Below are 18,829 nucleotides of genomic sequence, written 5' to 3' on the forward strand. Positions count from 1 at the left end.
ACACCCAGTATTCTATTTGGCCACCACAGATTAAAGCTTGATATCAACAACAACAAAAATCTTACAAACTCATGGAAACTGAATGGCTCTCCATTGAATGGAAAATGGGTCAGGTGAGAAATAAAGAAATAAATGACTTTCTAGAATTGAATGAAAACGAATACACAACTTACCTAAACTTGTGGGACACAATGAAGGCTGTTCTTAGAGGCAAGTTCATAGCATTAGTCCCTACATAAAAACTGGAGAAATCGCATACTAACAACTTAACAGCATGCCTAAAAGCACTCTAGAGCAAAAAGAAGAAATAACATCCTAAATGAGTCAACATACGAAAATAATCAAACTCAGGACAGAAATCAATAAAATAGACACAGAGAAACCAATACAAAGAATAAAACAAAGAGTTGGGTTGATTCTTTAAACAACATTGACAAACCCATAAGGTTTTCTAAACTAACTAAAATGTAGAGAATATCCAAATTAACAAAACCAGAAATGAGAAGTGGGATGTAACAACAGACACCAAGGAAGTTCAGAGAACCATAAGGACACACTTTAAAAATTTGTACTCCACCAAAATGGAAAATCTAAAATAAATGTATAATTTTCTCAATAGGCACCACTTATCAGTTAAATAAGATAAGATAAGCAATTTAGACAGATTTATAACCCTGGTGATATAGAAACAGACTTTAAAAATCTCCTAACTGACCAAACACACACACACACACACACACACACACACACACACACACACACACACAATCAAACAAAAAACCAAACAGATCAGAGCCATATAGATTTAGTACATAATTCTATCTGACTTTAAAAGAATGGCTCGCAGAAATACTCCTCAAATTATTCCACAAAAGAGAAACAAAAAGAACAGAGCCCAATTTGTTTTATGAAGCCGCTGTTACCCTGATACCTACATCATATAAAGACCCAAAATAGAAAGAGAATTACAGACCAATCTCCCTTATAAAAATGGATGTAAAAATTCTCACTAAAATACTTGCAAACCAAGTTCGAGAATACTTCAAAAAAGACCATCCACCATGATCAAATAGGTTTCACCCCAGAGATGCAGCAACAATGGTTCAACATATGTAAATCAATAAACAATCCACCATATAAACAAACAAAACCCACATGATCACCTCATTAGATGCAGAGAAGAAATTTGGCAAAATCCAGGATCGTTTCATGATAAAAGTACTGGAAAAATTAGGGATATGAGGGTTATACCTCACCATAATAAAGGCAATTTGCAGATAGCCCATAGCCAGTATCAACTTAAATGGAGAAAAATTCAAAGCAATTCTACTAAAACCAGAAACAAGACAAGGTTGTCCACTCTTTCCATACCTATTCAGTTATCGTACTTGAAGCTTTGCTCAGCAATAGGACAATTGAAGGGGATCAAGGGGATACAAATTGGAAAGGAAGAAGTTAAAGTATTATTATTTGCAGAAGCAACCTCAAAAATTCTACCATGTAAGGAACTCCTACAACTGATAAACACCTTTAGTGAAGTAGCTGGACATGCTATTAACTCAAGAATCAGTAGCTCTCTTATATACAAATGGACTGGGAAAAAATAATGTAAACAGCATATTTCACAGTAGCCTCAAATAATATAAAGTATTATATTTGGAATGACTAACCAAGTGAGTGAAAGAATTTTATAATAAAATCTTCAAGTCTTTGAATAAAGAAAACTGAAGAAGATATCATAAGATGAAAAGATTTCCCATGCTCATGGATCAGTAGGATTAATATAGTAAAAATGACCATCCTATCAAAAGCAATCTACAGATTCAATGCAATCTCAATTTTCCAACAGAGTTCTTCGCAGATCTTAAAAGGACAATTTTCAGCTTCCTATGGAAACACACACACACACACACACACACACACACACACACACAAACCTAGATAGCTAAAAAATCCTGAATAATCAAAGAACTGCTGGAAGTCTCACCATTCCCTATTTTAAGTTGTACTACAAAGTTATAGTGATAAAAATAGCATGGTATTGGCATAAAACCATACAGGTTAATCAATGGAATTGAATTGAAGGCCCAGACATAAATCTATATATCTATGGACAGGTGATTTTTGAAAAAGAAGAAAGACATAATGGAAAAAAGACAGCATTTTCATCAAATGGTGCTGGTCAAACTGGATATCTGAATGTAGAAAATCCAAATAAACTCATATATATCACTCTGCACAAAACTAAACTCCAACTGGCTCAAGACCTCACCATAAAACCACATACACTGAACTTGATAGAAGATAAAGTGGAAATCAACATGGCAATTCCTCTGAAAACCAGGAATAGCTCTACCTTAAGACCCAGTTATACCACTCCTGGGCATACACCCAAAGCACATCTTGTTGTACTATAAGGACACTTGCTCAGCCATATTGATTGCTTCTCTATTCATAATAGCTGGAAGTGGGAAACAACCTAGGTGTCTCTCAACAGAAAAATTGTTAAAGAAAATGTGATACATCTACACAATGGAATATTACTCCTGTCCTTTTCTAGTGAGTGGATCTGGATGGTAGGAGAGGTGAGGAGGAACTGGGAGGAGTAGAGGGAGGGGAAATGGTAATCAGTATGTATTGTATGCAAAGAGAAATTATCTTCAGCAACAAGGAAAAATTAAAAAAGAAAAAATGTGAAATGTAAAAATAAATTAATTCTGATTTTGGTTAAAAAAACTGGTTTATAATCTCAAAAATAGAGTAAATAATGACACAAAATAACTAAGTATGCTTACTATCTGAATGCCCTGCTTGCTGTACTCATGCTCACATGGAGAACAAAGAAGCATTAAATAATGATTTGCAGGTGCTGTCTCATAGGGTTTTAATTAATTCACACAATAAAATATAATATATTTTCCCATCTGTAATTGCAACACCGAATCATCAATGTAGTCTAGTCATATTTTAAATCTTTCAGTTTACTATCAGATGTGCAAGTAGCCTTTGCACCCTCTAGGGACCAGATAGTCCCACTGCACAGAGGAAGGTATGCATAGGCGAATATAGTTTAGCCTTATTGCTCTTAAAAACAAAAAAGGGGGATCTGTAAGGAGCCACCTGGAGAAATCGCCATTACGAGATGGCGCAGGTGATCCTACAGCTTGGAGGTAAACAAGTCCATATTTGGCATAGCCACGTGGGGTTGAGTGCCCTTGCCTACACATGCGCAACTGAGCCTTGGTTCCCTAGCCTATCCCCAACCCCTGGGCACTAGCAGAATGGTATTCACCAATCAGGACAGTTTCCAAGTCCCTCCACCCTTTAAAAGCAGCTGCCTCTGGGCCTTTCGCTCTCTTGCTTCCTCCCTCTTGCCTTCTCCTGCTCTCCCTTTCTCGCTCTCTCGTCCCCCATTCCCCCTTCAACCGAGTGCTCCAATAAAGTTGTGATTTGGGAAGGATTCTCAATTTCGTGGTCGTCCCTGCTTGCTGATCAAGGGGTGCGTCTCACAGTTTGGAATTCTTTTTCTTGGTTTGCTATCATCATCCTCAAAATGCACAGTTTATTTTGTTAATTTCAATAGAAATTAATAGCTTAAGTGGCAATAAATTCATATCAATAAAAATGAACCATTGCTTATTTCACATTTGTAACTTAGTATTTGGTTATCATAAAAAATCAGCTACCAAGCTCCTAGATTTATAATTTCTCTATTATACTGAATATCTGAATTATATTAATGAAATACTAAATTAGGAAACAAATGCAGTGCTTCTCCTTGGGAAAATTTCAAAATGGAAAAAATTACCTTTTGGTGATCCTTCTACACATTGATATTTCTTTGTGTTTGTGAACAGTGGTCATTTTTTCAATGAACAATTCCTTAGCATTTGGTGATATAAGAATGATTGTTTCCATCTTTCCCTCTCTAACCCATTGAATTCTGTGGGTTTCAGTCCAACAAGGACGGAGTCACTTGACATCACAGAAAAAGACTTGAGTAGTTTAGATAAATCTTGTACAACTCTTTTTACTGGGTCACTTATTGTATAATTATGAAACCACCATTGAAAGGTAAAATATGAATTAAAAAAGTAAATAGAAAAGAAAATAACAGAATACATAATATATAGTTAAAAGAAAGAAAGAAGATTGGTGGTATTTCAGGAAGGCTTTATATGTATACACACTTTTATATGTGCTTATACTTACATACATGCATATATATGTATATATATATACATACATGCAGTTATATATCTGCTGGATTTCCATTCATTGTATGCATTCTTCCTATTACTCATGGTTTAAAATATTAATCTGTAGTAGTTCTCCTTAGAGTAGTTTTTCTGAGGTGTTTGTTTAAAAAAGCTCCACTTCAGACCTTTTGAGAAGCAGTTAAAAGTATCTTCACTTAATCTGTAAAACTAATCCTTGTTATAGTGCTAATGAGGAAGTACTACACTCAAGAATAATTTAATCAGAATCCCTAGAGGATTCTACACATTTTGTTTCCTGAGACAGGATCTCATTACATTGTCCAGGTCATCCTTGAGTTCGTAAACCTTCTGCTTTATTTCACTGGGTTATTTATGTCCGCAATTTGCAGGGAGGATTGAAATCACAGTTTTTCAGTGGTCTCTATAAACAGGCACTGGGAGTCATAGTCGACTAGAAAAGAGAAGGTAGAATTTATATTTACCTCATTTCTCATTCTCATTCTATGCCTTTGGTTCCTAAATTTTAGTGTCTGTCCAAATAATATTGAGAACTCATTAAAATGTGTATTGCTGAATCCCATTCCTAGAATCTCTGATTCAGTGGGTATAGAATGGGGTCCTAAAATTCACATATATAAAAATTTCCACATAAGGCTGATTTTGCAAGTCTTTGAACAACATTTTGAAAACTACTGTCTATCACTAAGCACACAATGTAGCATTTATTCCAGGCGTGTAAGACTGGTTTAAAAAAATTAGTGACATTTTATTTTTCCTAGCACTAGAGATGGAATCCAGAAACCATGTACTTGAGGCAAGCAGTCTGTGGCTGAGCCATGCATTTGTAAAGTTATGACTGATAAGATTATGTCTTTCATTTGCTTTTGCTGTGTTTTCTTCTGTAACTATGTTTCTTGTGTTCTTTTGTTTCCCTATTGCTATCTTCCTTTGTGTTAAATAAGATATTTTATACTATTTTTAGTCATTTGCCATTTCTTTTCCTATTTTTAGCAGTTTTTGTGACTTATTTATGTTTTAGTTTATCAATAACCTAAAGTCATAATATAGTTCAGATCAATATTAAGTTCAAAGTATATAAAACTTGGCTCATATATATTACCATTTCCCCTTCTTTATGCTGTTGTTACAAGTTACAACATTTTATATTATATGCCCACCAATTTAGATTTACATACATTGTATCATGAGCTGTCCATTTAATTATTTAAGAGAAAAATAAATATAATGAAAATGAGTTCATACTGTTTTTTATATTTACCCATTAGCTATCTTTCCCAGTGTTCTCTATTTCTTTAACCAAATTCTAAATATTTCTTATAATCTTGAATATTCCTTTTGACATTAATTTAGGGCAGATCACCTTATTGCAAAATCAGTTTATGTCAATCTGGGACTATTCAGAAACATAGATGCAAAGACTCACAAATACATGATACATTTCAAATATATTCAGAAATGAAAAAGAGTAAAATCTCTGCTTAGACTCTAGGTGCTAGAAGAATGTAGATTCTGTGTACTATAGAGATTAAAGCACTTATACTGGGTAAGGTGGTGCATGCCTTTAATCTCAACACTTGAGAGGCAGAGGTAGGTGGATCTCCATGACTTTGGGGTCAGCCTGGTCTACAGAGTGAGTTTCAGTACAACAAGGGCTACACAGAGAAAACCTGTCTCAAGAAGCAAATTTAAAAAGTAAGAAAGACACAGCAATAAACCAAATGCTATTTTACCTTATTTTAATGTTGCTTTTAAGTTTAGAATAAAATGTTAGCTTGTCATAACTTGGATGTGTTTATTACTATTTTAAAAATTAATATGGGACTGAAGAAGTATCTCAGTAGTTAAGAGTAAGTACTGTTCTTGCAGAGAACCAAAGTTCAGTTCTCAGCATCCACATCTGACAGCTGATAACTGCCTAAACTCCAGAGCTGGAGGTTCCAATGCTCTTTGCCTGCATGGACACTTGCATTCATATGTAAATACTTCCCCCATTGCATGCATTATTAAAATAATTTAAAACAAATGTTTTTAAAAATTTAATCTGAATATGATAGCTTTATTTTTAATCTGAGTTTGAGGCTACTTCTAAATCCCCTACATTCTACCTAAATGAAATGATAAAAACTTCCATGAAAAATTTACCTGAAATAAAATGATTAAAAAAACAAATTGAGATCCTATAATTGCAACTACTCAGAAGGTGAGGCAGAAAGACCATGAGTTCTAGGCCACCATGAACTTGTCTCAGAAAGCAAACAGAAACCAACTGACATTTGAGCCATTTCTAAAGTGCAATAATTTCTCACATAGTATTTACATTACAAATAATCATGTGTAGATAGACCTGAAGTGAGATATGAACTAGATTTAAAATCTTTTACAATATTTTGTCAGAATATGCTTTGTGAGTTTGTGAGCGAGAGAGACAGAAACAGAGAGCCAGAGACAGACACAGAGAGAGCTTTAAAGAAGTGCCTCGCTGGTTATTAGAGTATGCTTTATATTTCCAATTAACAGTGACAGAAAACTTGGCCTAAAATTGATCAATTAATGGCATGTGGGTAGGATTGTGTCAGCATTCAATAAACCCAGAGAGAAATATGCCTTATAGGGAAAACTTGGACACATGTCACGTTATAGCTGGGACTCATGAGAGAAAATGTGCAGGACGCACCACATTTGTACCCCCTTTATTTTCAGTACCAGCACAACATGATTCTCCCCATGTAAAATGGTGACAGGAAGTCTATCATCAGCATCAGCATCTAAATTGCAGTTGAAAATACAGCCTCTCCAGACAATTCCGGGCTCCTGAATATGGTGATTAAAAATTCTTATTAAACCAGATAAAGGTGGCACATACCTTTAATTTCAGCACTTGGGAGGCAGAGGCAGATGGATCTCTGTGAGTTTGAGGCCAGCCTACTCTATAAAGCATGTTGCCAGACAGCCAGGACTGTGAAACAGAGAAACCCTATGTCAAAAACTAAAACAAGGCACAGACCTGTAATCCAAGTACTCAGGAGATGGAGGCAGGCAGATCTCTGTGAGTTCAAGACGAGCTTGGTCTACAGAATGAGTTCCAGGACAGGCTCCAAAGCTACACAGAGAAACAATGTTTCAAAAAAAAAAAAGAAAACCAAAAGAAAAAAAAGACAAACAAACAACAACAACAAAAAACCAAATCAAAAAACTTCTAACTAGCCAAGTGTGGTGGCATACGCCTGCAATGCTGGTAGTCAGAAGGTTGAGGCAGGGAGACTGGAAATTCTAGGCTTGTCTTGGTTGCATAGTGAGACTCTGTCTCAAAAATAAAATAAAACAAAAACTCCGTGTAAATAAACAAGGTCCCCTACTTAAAAAGCAAGGCATTGTACAGTGATTTAGCTTTCACATCTCTAGTCCTCCAGACACCTTAAGTATGAAATAGACAGCATTGCCATGGTTACACATAAAGGAGATCTTCACCAAGCAAATACATCACACAGCTATGAGCATACTGTGGGGGTAGTGCCTGAGGCTGCATGTTGAGAGCATGTAGAAATATAACAACATGCCCTGTCGTGCCTCCATGCTGACTCTAAATCAGTGGATAAGCTCTGATGTAGTTTCATTCCTTAATGGTTTCAGGCATTTTGTATTTATACTTAGCCCAACTCTGTATACAAAAAGACTCAGAATTATTCAATAGTTCAACTAGCAAATTGTAACTGAATGTCTGCCTTGTGCCTGGAATGGTTCATGGTCAAGCTCTTGGCCATTGTGGTGGGGATGGCAGACTCTGATAAAGCACTTCCTTCCCAGCTAAAATTGTTTCTGAATCTTCTTTATAAAAACCAGGCTGGTTCAGGTGAAGCATTCCATGGATGGGTAGTAGGATTCAGAGAAGGAGACACAATTATCTGATGCTTCCATGCTATAACACCAGCACCAGACATTGAACACCCAATGGCACCTATAAAGCAAGCACTTTGATGAAGAGAAAATCTTGAACAAAAGCATAGCAAGACTCAAGCAAAAGCAGAGATGAGGCCATACTTTTTAAGGTAGAGTAATTCAAAGGTCTTGGTCATCTGGTAAGTAAATAGTTTATTTCCTGTATAATTTTAACTTAAATAAAAATAAAATGCAAGTGTGAGATTGGACTTTCCACTATTAGAAATGACTAGAAATGTAGTTCATGCTTCAATCTAGTTCTTCATCTATAAAAGCATTTTGAAAGAAAATTATGAGTGCTCTAACAAATTCATTCTTCTCTCCCTAGTCTATCAAAGGAAACAGCAATGAGGGCAAGAAAGCAACAACTGGAGGCTGACATAATTTGACTATATTTTCTTGATATTAGAATAATATCTGAAGATGTTTCCTTCTCCTTTCTGTGATTTTTGTTCTTTTTCCTTTCCTATCTAGTCATTCCATACATGCTAACGAGTGCCTTATTTTTGCCAGGTACTATTTCCTGTGCAAGAGCTATATCCGTATTTAAAACAGATGAGAATTCCTGCTTTCATGTGCTTTACATTGTTAACGAGAGGACCCAAATAGTTTATTAGACAATACATGCAGAAGATAAAGCAAGTAGGGAAGAGATTAGAAAATATGTATGTAGAATTGAGGTGGGTGAGCAAACTGTTGCTTTAAAGGAGAATCTCATTGGGAAGGCAACAAAAATGTTTTGACTAAACTTGAAGGAGTTTAGATTTCTGGGAGAAGAATATTCTGGACAGAGGCAACAGCCAGTACATAGAGCTGGAAGACAAGTTGTGTCTGACATTTCCAAGGACTAGCACACTGGTGGTACAGTAAAGGTGGAAGTCGGAGAGGGCAGACGTCAGAGATGGAGGGGGCATGTTAGAGTGCAGAAAGTGAAAAAGATCGGAGTCACTTGCCTACCTTTCCACTGAATAAGAATGAAAAGCCGTTGTTTATTTTGCTTGTGAAGTGGTTTTGTTTGATAATGTAATTCACAGAAAAGATTTACAGTTGTGAATGCTAATAATATAAACAGAAACACAGCAGTGGTGTTGGAGGAAACTTGAAGTTTTGAGTTCAGTGCATTAATACTACTTGTGACCTGCCATAACATTTCCAGAGCATGTGCAAAGCAATTTCATCTGTTTCTAGTTGTTTATTTAATGTTTAAATGTGTGTGTATGTATTGGGGTTGTCTGCAGTTTTCTAGTCTGCAATATTGTTAGAACTCACCTTGAACTTTAATACTATGCTCCACAAGAATCAGATTATTATATTGTGAACTTTTCATTTTAAAATAGTTAATAGACTCACAAAAATTTACATAAGAACATAGAGTATGGATAGAGAAGTGCCTCAGTGGTTAAGTATGCTCTCTGCTCTTCCTGAGGATCTGGGTTCAGTTCCCAGTATGCATGTTTGGTGGCTCACATCTACTTGTAATTCCAGCTCCAGGGGATCAGATGTATCTGGCTTCTAGGATTCCAAGGGCACCCACACTCATGTGTGCAAACCATACACACACATACACACAGCTAAAAATAGTAAGGGTACAAAGTTCTCTGTTTTTAGTTCAGCTTCCCTCAGTGGTAACATCTTACAGACTCTGTCTAATAGCAGCACCAGAAAGAGGACACTGGCATAATACTATTAATACTCCAAATCCTCAGATTTCCCTGTAGCTTAGTTTCACTCATCCTTCTGTATATGTTTATAAGTAATTAGTGGTTATAAGCAGTTTTATCAAAAATGCAGATTTGCAATTTGATGATTACAATCACCGCAATTGGGAAGCCAAGTTTCTATGTTATCTCCCTTGCGCTTGGACAAATTCATCACTATTTTCAAAGTTAATCTGAAGCACAGTCCTCTTGCTTGGGAGTCTCTCTAGACCCTGTTTTACTTTATTTATTTATTTATTTATTTATTTATTTATTTATTTATTTATTTTGAGACAGGATCTCTTGTTGCTTAGACTGGCCTCAAACTGTATGTAGCTGAGGCTGGCCTCAAACTTCTAATATTCCTACCTTCTCCTTTCAAGAGTTAGGATTAATTGGACTGTCCCTCTACATCCAGATGTAGGTCATGAACTTGTGATCCTACTGCCTCAGCCTCCTAAATAGCTTGTATCAGTTTCTACTGCCTCAGCCTCCTAAATACCGTGTATCAGCTAGATGGTGGTGGCACACGCCTTTAATTCTAGCACTTGAGAGGCAGAGGCAAGAGAATTCTCTGTGAGTTCGAGTCCAGCATGGTCCACAGAGCAAATTCCAGGACATCCAAGGCTACACTAGAAAAAACCCTTTTTTGAAAGAAAAAAATCTCGTAGCAGCCAGCTCAGCTTGTTCATAAATCATGATTTCAACACAGTTCCTTTATCCATATAACTTTCATAAACATGCTCCACAAAATAATATGAACACTAATTATTTAATGATTACACAGTCCTAAAAGCATATTAAAACTAGTATTTTCATGGCTGCTTTTAAAATTGCAAAGTGTTTCTAGCTCTCTTTGGATTCAGCACAAGAAAATTAACAGTTGTGTATTCAATTTCCTTAAGTCTGGAGAACAATTGTGGAACTCGATGTGCCAGACACAAGCGTTAGGGGTGGGGCTTGTGGGTGGATGAGAATAATGATGAGCCAGACAAGCAATGTTCCTATCTTAAATAAGCTCTAAGTAGTTATCCATCAGTAGAAACAAAACCTTAAATCATAAATTAGCAGTTATGTCAGCCATACTGATGTGAGCAAAATAGTCAAGGTTAGTGTCTGTTCCAAGTGGTTGCATATTTTGCAAGGTATCTTTCTGGCAAAATCGAGATATCATTACTTGAAAGTGACTCAGTACCCACAGATCCATCTAGCCCTGCTCAGTCTGGGCTTGTGGAAGAAACCCACAGGCTGGCCTGTCGCCTTAATGCTCACCATTATGATGAGCAACTATTTGGTGGAGAAATAGGAGAGAAAGAGAAACAGAGTGGTTCATGTGCTGGGAATAGAGGTGGAACTGAAGAAGCAAAGGCAGTGAGGATAAGGCTGACATAGGTATCCTATGCTGCCACCCAGGACCATGGTGATGTCCAGGCCCAGGCTGCTGCCAAGGACCATGTCTGGGTCCATAATTCAACAGGATCTGTGTTGATGATGTGGCTTGTACTGTCACCAAAAGGCTATTGTTACATGAGGGCCAGCTTGTTGGGGTATCTGTCCCGCCCAGTACCCTACAGCAGGCAGGCCCCAAAGAAAATCACACACAGGACTCCATAAGGTTATAAACTGATTGGCCCATTAGGTCAGGCTTCTTGTTAACTCTTATAACTTATATTACCACATTATCTTTATCTACATTAGCCACAGGCTATGTTGATGATGTGGCCTCTATTGTCACCAAAGGCCATATGGATGCCTGAGGTCTGGCCCATCACCTGTGGCCATGTTGGGGTCTGAGAGCTGTGCTGTCACTGGGGCCATGCAGATCTGGGTGGCCTGCACTGCCACCTGTGGATGTAATGTTGTTGTTGTCCAGGCCTAAGCTGTTAAGGGCCATGTTTGGGCTTGTGGTTCTACTGCAGCCAGGGTCTGTGTTGATGTCTGTGGCCCATGTTACCACCGGAGTCCAGTGTGAACCATGTCTATTGAAATCTGAGGCTGTGCTGAGCCAGCCTCCCTGTCTTCGCTGTCCCTGGGAGATCTGGTTCTTTTTGCCCCTTGCTGGTTGCTACAGTGGGAAAGCTTGTCCTACCCCTCATCATGGGTGAACGGGACCTGACCACAATGGCATGCACATAGGAGAGCTGACTCTGTCCCTCACCTGAGGGCAGTGGTCTCAGTGGAAGACTGGACTGACCATCTCAGCTACCACCCAAGCCCACATTCAGTGCTTTGAGTTGCCTCTCTCCCCCCAACATCTACACCATCAACATCTGCTGAAGTGCATGAAGGGACTGGTCCAGTGGAACCAGAGCTGCAGAATCTCCATGACTTGAAGCAACAGCAGGATACCTGGGAGGAGTTTTGGTGAGGATCCAGTAATGACAGTGTACAAAAGCCAAAGACCTTGAACTGTGCTAACAACTAATTACAATGAACAATTTCAGGTAAAGCTGTTTGAATAAAATAATATAATGTGTGGCACATGGCAGCTTCAATGCCACTAAGAAGAATGAAGAGGTGATGAAGAGGTGGGAAAGATGGGGAAGCAATGTGATTTTTTTAAATTAATATTTTTTTATTTTCTTTTGGGTGGGACATTGCAAGGTTGAAGGGTGGATATGGAGGGACTGGGAAATGAGTAGGATTGTGGTACATGATGTGAAAATACCAAAGAATAAACAAAATATCATCATCTATTTTTTAAAGAAAAAAAAGTAAGATGGGCAGTGGTGGTGCATGCCTTTAATCTCAGCACTTGGGAAGGAGAAGCAGGCAGATATCTGTGAGTTTGAGGCCAGCCTGGTCTACAGATAGGCTCCAAAGGTGCACAGGAAAACCTTGTCTCAAAAACAAAACAAAACAAAAGAATAAAAAATTAAACTTTAAGTTTTATCATACACATGCATAAAAAGAAATAAAAGAAGGATGAGAGAGAAAGAAAAGAAAAGGAAAGAAAGAAAAAGAATAGAAGAAAGGAAGAAGGAAGGAAGAGAAAAAGAGAAAGGGACTCTTAGGAGGTTCCTTCTTTCCTGATTATGCTGACACGGGTGGTCACCTTCTGGACATTGCTATAATGAACATGTACTCAGGGAAACTCAAATGTAGGACAGGGTCACATTTAGTTTGATAGCAAACTGAGAGGCATCACATGAGGGCAAGTAGGGTTCAGTGTCAGAAAAGGGGGATGAAAATGGTGGGCAGGAGAGGCAAACAAACAATAGCAGCAGAAACCATTTCCCTTAATGAACTGATTTATAGGGCTAGCTGGTGAAAGCCAGAAGTTGAGGTTGATTTAGGAAAGCAGTAGTTTTGTTGTAAGACCTTTTGATGTCCCAAAGCTATGGGAAGGGTTTCCTTCTTTCTACTTCCTTTTCTCTCTCTTTCTCTGGTTCTGTTAGTAGTGCAGATGAAGTATGCAGAACTAGCCTGGGTAAACCACTGGTGTCCAGTGATGAAAATCTTCCTCAGTGGGTCATTTGTCTTCATACTTCACCTTGTCGTAGAAGGAAATGGAGCTTCTGGCAAATCTTTGGTAAATGGACTTCCTTTTTCCTCTTCCTGTAAATGAAAAGCAGCAAAAAGAAAAAAGAGACTTCAGAAGGATCTACAATCTATTCTTTTTTTCATTGGGTGTAATAATTATTTTTTACTTTTTTTACAATCTATTCTTAACCTCTTTTGTAAGACACTTTGCTTGGGCTGAGAAAATAAGCAGCATCTGTTCTGAGCTGTTACTCATAAGTATTGGGTTTGGTTGAAGAAGTGGCCATGTGGAAAGGGGGAGTAGATTAACTAAACAAGATTTCCATTAAGCTTTCTGAATTGTTTCTTCAGTGCTATGGAAAATTAATGGCCTGTTGGTCCTGTACAAATTGTTCCAGGTCATGGCATGACTGATGGTGATCTTTAAAAAATAAATTATTTGCCTCTGGTTAAAATTCATCTTGGATTTATACACAATTGGAGAATCTTAGGCTACAACATCAAACTTCTGCTATTTTGAAAAACAAAATGTTTTTTTTTTTGCACAACTATAGTAAAATGCATGGATTTGTTTCTCCAAGCCTGTGGATGTCAAGATTATTCTGGCACAGGACTTAGTCAAGTTTATACTACTGGACAGAGAGCAGTGTCAGAAAGATCACTTTCTCCACCCTGTTTCACTGCTTCTATCCTCCTCTACCCACTCACATGCCCTCAAATTCTTTGAGTCTCTGACCCCAAACCCTGTTGACATATTCATTCATCTTCCTATCTTACAGTTGATGAAAAGCCCATACACATCCCTGTAATAGCCTCATTTCCCTATAATGCATCAAAGCCTTCTTGGTTGATCATACTGTTTCTGCTTTCTCCCCAGAAAAGTCCACTATGAACTTACTGCATGTCAGGCATTACTGCATGTCAAACACTTCACATACATTATCTACAAAACAACCTTGTGGACATGCTTGTTGTGTAAATTTTGGTGGGAAGATCTCAAGAAATTCTATTCACCCCCCCCCCAAAAGGACACCAACAGATCAAAAAAGAATTCTGCCAATATTTAGCTTGGTAAACTAACAAATCTACTGAGGTTATTCAAATATGAGCCCAGATGACTTAAAGGTAGCCATAGCACCAGGATTTCTACTTCATACATACACACACACACACACACACACACACACACACACACACACACACAGAGAGAGAGAGAGAGAGAGAGAGAGAGAGAGAGAGAGAGAGAGACTCTTACAGGCAGCTACTATATCAAGAAACTTTATCCCCAGTCAATTGTTTATGCCTTTTATCATCCTAGGAGGAGTCACATGGACACTTGATGAAGGATTGTGAGTCTTTCTTACCTCCTCCTGTGAGGGAATGTCAATAGGTTTCAGCTCATGAGAGTTTTGTGCTTGTGGTTACATCAATTCTGCTTCTGGATGATCATCAAGTCCTACTGATGATCATCAGTAGGAAACAGTTCTATCACTGTTGATGGAGGAGTCACTTGTTTGGTTCCTGGTCGCCTGACTAGCTTAGACTCAAAATAATCACACAGAAACTGTATTAATTAAATCACTACTTGTCCCATTAGCTCTAACTTCTTATTGGATAACTCTTACATCTTAGTTTAACCCATTTCTAGGAATCTGTGTATTGCCATGAGGCTGTTGCTTACCGGCTAAAGTTTCGGCATGTCTGACTTTGTCCACTTCATAGTGTTTCTCTATCTGCCTTTCTTCTCCCAGCATACAGTCCAGTTTTCCCTGCCTACCTAAGTTCTGCCCAATCAATAGGCCATGGCAGTTTCTTTATTCATTAACCAATAAAAACAACACATATACAGAAGGACCTCCCACATCATTTCCCCTTTTTTGTTTAAACAAAAAGAAAGGCTTTAACATAGTAAAATTATGTATAACAAAAGAGTTATCAAGCAAGAATTATATATATATATATATATATATATATATATATATATATATATATATATATATCCAGTTCATCTTTTATCACAACTAAGGATAAGCAACTTCCAAAACTCTAGAATTGACAGAGACATCTTGCTGTCTGGACAAACACCAAAATTCTTCTGCATTTTGGGGGCATTCATCTTCAGCATACAGGCCCATTGTATCCAGCAGACTTTTCCACACAACAGAAAATTTCAAAGACAGTTCTGCCTATATATAATTCACTTTCTTTTGTATCCTGCAGAATGTCTTGTAGAGTTTTTTTATGAAGCAGGAACCCCGAAGGACTATCTCACCTTTAGGCAAATTCAGCAGTTATTTCTCTGTGGATCCTGAATGTCCAGTGAAGTAGTCCAAGCAAGTACAATTTCTTGCCCCAAATGGCTAGCAAACTCCATAAGGAGCCTCTTTGATGCCCATTTTCCTCTTGAAATAACTGGTGCTGCCAAGAGCGGACGTTTCTCACTGTCATGAAAAGTCTTAACTTCTTAAACATTTTAAACGCCATATTCTGAAGGTCTCTGAAAGATTTGAAGAATACCTATCTAACTGAAACATATCTCTGTACATCTAGAAAATCTAACCAACATGACTACAAGCTTAACTTTATAGATGATTATATATTAACCTATATTTCATAGTTATACATTATATTTTTAAATGAGCTTCACAAGCACAATACCTTAATCAAGAGCAGAAATATACATATAACAAGATTGACCTTATATTTGTAACAATAAAGCAAGATCGATACCAATGCACATCTCTATAGCATATCACAATGTTCAATTTAGCAATGAGAATAAAACTGCACTAAGGGGCAAAACTAATAGATGTAGAATCATAGTTTGCAATTAAGATTGAGGCCATAGCCAGGTGTTTGTAGTGCACATCTTTAATCCCAGTACTCGTGAGAAGGAGGCAGGTGGATCTCTGTGAGTTCGAGGCCAGTCTGGTCTACAAGAGCTGCTAGGCAACAAAGCTATGGAAAGAAACACTGTCTCAAAAAACAAAGATTGAGATAATAATCATCATAAATTTTTTCCTTATTTATTTATTTATTTATTTAAAGAATTTCCACTTCCTCCCCTTCTCCCAATACCCTCCCGCTCCCAACACTCCCTCTCCTCCTCCCTCACCATTCCCAAGAGTAGTCAGGGTTTCCTGCCCTGTGGGAAATCCAAGTTCCTCCTGCCTCCCTCCAGGTCCAGGAAGGTGAGCATCCAAACAGACCAGGATCCCAAAAAGCCAGTCCATGCAGATGAAGCAAGACCCAGTGCCATTGTCAATGGCTTCTCAGTCAGCCCCCATATCAGCCACATTCAGAGAATTCGGTTCGATCATATGCCCATTCAGTCCCAGTCCAGCTGGCCTTGGTGAGCTCTCATTCGATCAGTCCCCTTGTATCAGTGGGTGAACACATCCCTGGCGGTCATGGCTTCCTTTCCCATGTTTTCCTTCCTTCTGCTCTTCATTTGGACCTTGGGGACTCAGTCCAGTGCTCCAATGTGGGTCTCCATCTCTATCTCCATCCATCATCAGATGAAGGTTCCCTCTGGTTCTGCTTTCCTTGCTCACGATTTCCCTCCCTCTGCTTCTCATTTGGACCTAGGGAGTGAAGTCCAGTGTTCCAATATGTGTCTCTGTCTCTATCCCCATCCTTCGCCATATGAAGGTTCTGTGGTGACATGCAAAATATTCATCAGTATGGATGAACCCTCTCCTCTGCTGCCCAGGGAACAATCTGGGGACCTCTCCTTGGGCCTGGGAACCCCTCCAGAATCAAGTCTCTTGCAAACCATAAAATGGCTCCTTTAGTTGAGACATAAACTTCCCTGCTCCCCATAACCATCCTTCCTCCCTCCCCACCTCACATTTCCCCAAGCCATCCCAAATCCTCCCCCTCTCCTCTCTCCCTAACCATCTCCCCTTACTTCCACACCCCCCCCCCCGTGCACCCAAGTTTGCCTGGCAATCTTGTCTACTTCCCATATCCAGGAGGATAACTATATGATTTTCTTCAGGTTTACCTTCTTATTTAGCTTCTCTAGGATCACTAATTGTAGACTCAAAGACCTTTAACTATGGCTAGAATCGACTTATGAGTGAGTACATAACATATTCCTCTTTTTGGGTCTGGGTTACCTCACTCAGTAAAGCGTTTTCTATTTCCATCCATTTGCATGCAAAATTCAAGATGTCATTGTTTTTTTACTGTTGAGTAAAACTCTAATGTGTATATGCTCCACACCTTTTTTAACCATTCTTCTATTGAGGGGCACCTAGGTTGTTTCCATGTTCTAGCTATTACAAATAGTGCATCTATGAACATAGTTGAACAAATACTTTTGTAGTATGATAGAGCATCTATTGGGTATATTCCCAAGAGTGGAATTGCTGGATCCTGGGGGAGGTTGTCTCCCAGTTTCCTGAGAAACTGCCACACTGATTTCCACAGTGGCTGCACAAGTTTGCATTCCCACCAACAATGGATGACTGTTCCCCTCACTCCACATCCTCTCCAGCATAGGCTATCATTGGTGTTTTTGTGTTTAGCTATTCTGACAGGTGTAAGATGGTATCTCAAAGTTGTTTTGATTTGCATTTCCCTGATCGCTAAGGAGGTTGAGCATGACCTTAAGTGTCTTTTGGCCATTCGAAGTTCTTCTGTTGTGAATTCTGTGTTCAGTTCAGTACCCCATTTTTTAATTGGGTTAATTAGAGTTTTAGTGTCTAGTTTCTTGAGTTCTTTGTATATTTTGGAGATAAGACCTTTGTATGATGAGGGGTTTGTGAAGATCTTCTCCCATTTCGAAGGCAGCCTTTTTGTCTTACTGACAGTGTCCTTTGCTTTACAGAAGCTTCTCAATTTCAGGAGGTCCCATTTATTCATTGATTCTCTTATTGTCTGTGCTACTGGGGTTCTACTTAGGAAGTGGTCTCCTGTGCCTATATCTTGTAGACTCCTTTCCACTTTCTCTTCTATAAGGTTGAAAGTGGTCAGATTAATGTTGATGTCTTTAATCCATTTGGACTTGAGTTTTGTGCATGGTGATAGATATGGATCTACTTTCATTCTTCTACAGGTTGACATCCAGTTATGCCAGCACCATTTGTTAAAGATGCTTTCCTTTTTCCATTGTATACCTTTAGCTCCCTTGTCAAAAATTAGGTATTCATAGGCTTGTGGGTTAATATCCGGGTCTTCTATTCGATTCCATAGGTCGATTTCTCTGTTCTTATGCCAATACGAAGCTGTTTTCAATACTGTAGCTCTGTAATGGAGTTTGAAGTCAGGGATGGTAATGCCTCCAGAAGTTCCTTTATTGTATAAGATTGTTTTGGCTATTCTGGGTTTTTTGTTTTGCCATATAAACTTGATTATTTTTCTCTCAAGGTCTGTGAAGAAGTTTGATGGTATTTTGATGGGGATTGCATTGAATCTATACATTGCTTTTGGTAGAATTGCCATTTTTACTATGTTGATTCTCCCAAT

This window comes from Myodes glareolus, chromosome X (assembly GCF_982192425.1).
Source record: "Myodes glareolus chromosome X, mMyoGla1.1, whole genome shotgun sequence".
Lineage (NCBI taxonomy): Eukaryota > Metazoa > Chordata > Mammalia > Rodentia > Cricetidae > Myodes > Myodes glareolus.